This window comes from Pseudophryne corroboree (assembly GCF_028390025.1).
Source record: "Pseudophryne corroboree isolate aPseCor3 chromosome 3 unlocalized genomic scaffold, aPseCor3.hap2 SUPER_3_unloc_51, whole genome shotgun sequence".
NCBI classification, from domain to species: domain Eukaryota; kingdom Metazoa; phylum Chordata; class Amphibia; order Anura; family Myobatrachidae; genus Pseudophryne; species Pseudophryne corroboree.
The window spans coordinates 575,455-581,906 of NW_026967543.1; positions in this window are offsets into that span (position 1 = coordinate 575,455).

Below are 6,452 nucleotides of genomic sequence, written 5' to 3' on the forward strand. Positions count from 1 at the left end.
GCAAGCAGGAAGTGAACATTGTTCCATACTTGGCCGATCTCCTCATAATGGATATATTCAGAGCACAGTTGATGGAAAAGATCAGCCTTTCAACACGACTACTCACGGATCATGGGTGGATTCTCAATCTGCAGCAATCCCGCCTTGAACCTACACAGAGGCTTCAGTTACTGGTAATGATACTGGACATGGTGTCTCAGAAGGTGTTCCTTCCTATGGACAAGGCAAAGACAATTCATACGATGGTACATTCCATTTTGAAGCTGAACAAAATCTCGGTACATCTTTGCATACGCTTACTGGGAAAGATGATGGCCTCCTACGATGCAATTCGGTATGGAAGATTCCATGCACGACCATTCCAGCTGGATCTGATGGACAAATGGTCTGAGTCACATCTGCACATGCGCCAGATGATATGCCTTTCACCAAACGCCAGGATTTCCCTCTTATGGTGGTTGCTGATCTCCCTCCTGGAGGGTCAACACTTCGAAATTCAGAATTGGATTTTGTTGACAACGGATGCAAGCCTCCATGGTTGGGGTGCAGTGACCCTAGGCGCTCATTTCCATTGAAGGTGGTCTGATCAAGAGGCTTCCCTTCCGATAAATGTTATGGAACTCAGGGCAATTTACAATGTCCTTCTGCTGACCTCTTTTATATCCTTCAGTATCAGGCCATACAGGTATGGTTGGAAAACGCACCAACTGTGGCATACATAAACCGGCAAGAAGGCCCAAACAGCAGAGCTGCAATAAGGGAGGTGTCCCAGATACTCCTCTGGGTGGAGCAGAATCCCAAGGCCATTTCCGCCATATTAATTCTGGGAGTAGACAATTGGGGAGCAGACTTCCTCAGCAGACACGATCTGCACTTGGGGCAATAGCTCCTCTACCCGCAAGTGTTTCAGCAAATATTTCACCGGTGGGGCTACCCGCAAATCGACTTGTTGGCTTCTCGGCTCACCAAGAAGCTTCTGCGTTTCTGTTCTGGGACGAGGGATCTACAGGTCGCAGCAGTGGACGCTCTGGCGACACCGTGGATTTACCGGTTGGTGTACTTGTTTCCTCCATTTCCTCTAATTCCCAGAGCTCTCAAAGGACTTAAAGGGATAGGGTTCAGGCAGTTCTGATTGCCCCAGACTGGCCCCGCTGGGCTTGGTATGCAGACATTCTAGCCTTATTACTCTAAGACCCCTGGCCTCTGCCAATTCAGGATGATCATCTTACACAAGGGCCGTTCGTATATCCGACTTACCACGGCTACGTTTGATGCAATGGAAGTAGATTGTGAGGATTTTTGCCAGGAAAGAGATTCCCGGCCGTGTTATCTCGACTATGCTCCAAGCAGGGCAGATGGTCGTATCGAAACATTACCCTCGCATATGGAAGAAATGTGTCTCTTGATGTGAGGGTCAACAGTATTCTGCTGTGGATTTTCATCTGGGACGTTTCTTGCACTTCCTGCAGGCTGTTGTGGATGTGGGACAACGTTTAGGTTCCATAAATGTTCAAATCTCAGCCTTGTCTTTTTCTTCCAGGGAACAATTGGCTGTTCTCCCAGTGGTCCAGATGTTCTTGATGGGTGTTCTTCATATTCGACCACCCTTTGTGCCTCCCACAGCACCGTGAGTTCTCTATTTGGTTCTGGCCTTTCTCCAATCTGTTTGATTGAACCTTTCCACAAGGTGGACATGGAGTATTTGACGTGGCAGGATATCATGTTGTTGGCCTTGGCCTCAGGGAGGCATGTTTTGGAATTAGGGCCCTTATCCTGTAAGAGTCCTTCTCTGGTGTTTCATGAGGATAGAGCGGTGCTCAGAACTCACTAGAAATTCTTGCCTAAGGTGGTGTCAGCATTTCATATCAATTGGTCAGTGGTGGTTCCGGTTGTCACTGGCACGTCTGTTACAACAATGTCCTTGGATGTGGTTCGGGCTTTGGAGATTTATGTCAAGAGGCCGGCTCGTCTCAGAAAATCAGACTTGCTTTTTGTTCTCTATGATGCTTCAAAGATTGGTTGTCCTGCTCCGAAGCAGTCTATTGCATGTTGGATCAGGCTTATGATCCAACAGGCTCACTCTTCGACGGCTTTGCCGCTGCCGAGGTCTGTTCAGGCCCACTCCACATGGTCAATTTGGTTCTTCCTAGGCAGCTGCCCAGGGTGTCCCGGCTTTGCAGTTATGCCGGGCAGCTACTTGGTCGGGTTCGAGCACATTAAGTTTTAAATCAGGCCTGTCCAACCTGTGGCTCTCCAAATGTTGTGAAACTACACATGCCCTGCCACAGTTTTTAGCATTTCCTAATCGCAGAACTGTTGCAAGGCATGATGGGACCTGTTGTTTTACAACAGCTGGAGAGCCACAGGTTGGCCAGGCCTGTTTTAAAGGTTCCACACCTTGGCTACTGAGGACCTTCAGTTTGGTCAATCAGTTTTGCAGGGGTCTCAGCACTCTCCCACCTGGTCTGGGAGTTTTGGAACTTCCCCATGGTACTAAGACCATCCCAGTATCCCCTAGGAATTTAGAGTTTATAGGATTTTAATACCTTACGGTAAATCTCGTAGTCCATAGGGGATGCTGGGTGTCCGCCTCTGCTTCGATATTTTCCTGCGAGAGTTGTTCTTGTGTGTTGTAGTTTGGGTCTGCTTTTGCTGTCCCTATTTTCAAGTTGTGGTTAGTGTTACTATCATCTTGTTATGTTGTGTGCTGGTTCGTTCTCTCACCACTTTCTTGTCTCTCTTCCTCCTCTCAAAGTATGTCCATCTTCTCGGGTACAGTTTTCCTAGACTGAGTCTGCAGGAGGGGCATAGAGTGGAGGAGCCAGTACACTCTGAAGAAGTGCCAGGATCCAATGGACTCCATCTATACCCCATGATACTAAAACCATCCCAGTATCCCCTACGGACTACGAGGAAAGGATTTTCCGGTAGGTATTAAAATCCTATTTTTTCAGAATAGCAGGGCCATCCTCGGGTGAAGGTATCACTGTGAAGGCGCTGTTTCACGTTACAATAAGCTTAGTAGGAAATACCCATTTGTATTGTACATTATTTTTTTGGGTGGAATAGACGCCTTTTGGCCAGCGTCACAGGAGAAATATCTGGAAATATCTGCAGATTATCCATGCAATCAGTTGTGGACGAGGAATACAAAGCAGCCTGTAGAATGCGTTATTTAATATGAAAAAAGTGGACCCTGAGCAGAGTGTCCCTCGGTGCTTGGATAGGGCCTGGTTGGACTTTGGGAGTCTATGGATCCTATCAATAAGAAGTTTCCGCGGCAGAAGCCTTCTGTGGAAGTTTCTGAAAAGAGAACTGTGGCATAATCATAAAGCTCAGCATTTGTAACAGAATCCAGAACGCCCATTATTCTGATATTATTTCTCCGAGACCTGTCTTCTAAATCAATGACTTTATCACGAATAGAGACCATGGTGGTCATTCCGAGTTGTTCGCTCGTTATTTTTCTTTCGCAACGGAGCGATTAGTCGCTAATGCGCATGCGCAATGTCCGCAGTGCGACTGCGCCAAGTAAATTTGCTATGCAGTTAGGTATTTTACTCACGGCATTATGAGGTTTATTCTTCGTTCTGGTGATTGTAATGTGATTGACAGGAAGTGGGTATTTCTGGGCGGAAACTGGCCGTTTTATGGGTGTGTGCGAAAAAATGCTGCCGTTCCTGGGAAAAACGCGGGAGTGGCTGGAGAAACGGGGGAGTGTCTAAGCGAACGCTGGGTGTGTTTGTGACGTCAAACCAGGAACGACAAGCACTGAACTGATCGCAGATGCCGAGTAAGTGTGGAGCTACTCAGAAACTGCTAAGAAGTGTCTATTCGCAATTTTGCTAATCTTTCGTTCGCAATTTTACTATGCTAAGATTCACTTCCAGTAGGCGGCGGCTTAGCGTGTGCAAAGCTGCTAAAAGCAGCTTGCGAGCGAACAACTCGGAATGAGGGCCCATGTCTTCCTGAAGAGTGTCATGTGCTGAAATCAGATCTTTGTGAGACGCAACAATCTCTTTCATCTTAGTCTGTACGAATGCCAATCTCACTGATACCGGACCTCAAAGCTTGAATATTAGAGTTAAGTTCTGAGGTTATTTCAGTCCTTAACCACTTAACTGACGATTTATTTAGCAAAAAACTGCTCCGAAATTGTCGGGTTTTTTATGAGTGAATTAGGTGAGAAACATGAATTTAACCCTATCCAAAATGATTTTAGTAAAAAAAAAATATATATATATATATATATATATATATTTGTTTTTTTTGTTGTTGAATTTTCAAAAAAATATATTGTTCAAACATCGAAACATTGATCGGGAACATGACCATCGGAAACATCGTGACCATCACAGCCTCCAGTTATACAGGGGAGGTCTGGGGGTGGCTTGGGAGGGTTAATATACACTCCCCAACGGCTACCATTGTCTGCAGCCGCTAGATTGGGGGGATCCAGTCGGCAGCACGGAAATCAGTAGGGGAGAGTGCAGAGAGGCAGAGAGACCTTCCGGCCCCTCTGACAGAAGCAGCAGAGGGAAGTTTCTCTTCTCTGCCGCTGCTAATACAGTTTGTCTGACTGGTCACATCCTGTGCTCCCAGGTCAGATAGAGCACTTGCAGGCATGGTCACATCTGAGTAACAGGACCATCTAGAGTGTCTTAAGATGTCTTCAGCCATTGCAGCTGGGTTGTGCGTCTGACAAGAAGAAGCAGATGATGTTGTAGCAGTCTCAGATGCTGAATTTGAGATACTAAAGAGATGGACAGGTGGGGCCGATTTGGTACCTTTTAACCTTTTTGGAGGCATGGTAAGCCGGCTACAAAGAGACTGACCTCTCAGAGATAGGAAAATACAAATGATCTATAAATAAAAGGAGCAGTAGTAAGGGCTAGATAGAATTCCTGTTGAGCTCTATAAGAAGAATATTGACTTTTATGGCCCTAAATTGCTTACTCTGTTCAATGAATTCGGTTCACTGCCAGATTCTATGACAGCAAAGTCAAAGTCCTAGCAAAGATCCTGGCACTTAGACTAAACTCTGTTATTACCTAAATTATTCACACAGATCAGACTGGTTTCGTGCCGGGGTGGTCCACTCTAACTAACCTTAGGCGTTTGTTCACACACTTACAGGGCCCTCGCGAGGACACCGACGCTTCTGTTATGGTGTTCCTTGATGCTGCTAAAGCTTTTGATTCAGTGGATTGGGTGTTCTTGTGGGGGTCTATGGCCCGCTTCGGCATTGGACCACGCTTTATACGGTGGGTCAAGCTATTATACTCCACACCATTAGCCAGGGTCTCGATAAATGGATTCATCTCATCTGCATTTCCTCTAGCCAGATGTACAAGGCAGGGCTGCTCAATGTCCCCTATTCTTTTTGCTCTGGCGGTGGAGCCCTTAGCGTGTCTGGTGCGTTCTGACTCTCGGGTGGGGGGGTTCCGGGTGGGGGGGGGGGGTTCCGGGTGTGCCCCATGATGGACAAAATAGCTCTATACGCGGATGATATTCTGCTGTTTATATCAGACTACTGCAATACCATGCCACACGTGCTGCGTGTTATTGACACCTATGGCGGGTACTCTGGTTTATCCATTAACTGGTATAAGTCCTGCATACTGCCCTTCCGTGGTACTTGCCCTGGTGTCCCGCCCGTGGCCCTCCCTCTTCGCTGGGTGGACTCATTTAAGTACTTGGGAATCGGGGTCACAAATAATCCTTCTCAATACTTTTCCTTGAATATAAAACCTCATATGGATTATTTGCACTCCCGTATTGCGGTGTGGGGGACTCTACCTCTAACTATAATGGGTAGAATGAATTTAGTGAAAATGGTGGTCCTGCCTAAGTTGCTGTATGCGCTACAGCACTCCCCTGTTTATCTCCCATTAAAAACCTTTCGGAAAATAGATGGTCTTCTGTCCTCTATCGTATGGTCTAACTGCCGGGTCAGAATAAAATTAGACACCCTTACACGCCCACGTGATTCTGGGGGCCTAGCCCTCCCTAAATTCAGTTTGTATTATCTAGCGGCACAAATGGTACATATCAGTAAGTGGTCACATGATCCTGCTAGAGATGAATTGATCTCCCGAATTCTCTATGTAACAGATCAGAATTGCCCCCCACTACGACTACTGTTGAGTGACAATGTATCGCTACTTAATCTCCCCGTTGTCAAACAAGCAATTATGGTATGGAGACAGACGCATAGATTGCTCCAGGGAGAGGGTTGGGACCCGGAAACGCCTCTGGCTTACGCACATACTCTTAACGAGCTCTTTCCAACAATTACAGGAGGATTATAATATTCCTACCTTCTATTTTTATCGATATCTATAACTCCGCCATGCGAGTCAAACTCAATTTGCGGACACTCCCCTGGTGCTCCGGGACACGCCAGTTCGGGAACTATTTGTTCATCTCCAAAATTGCACCATTTCCATATT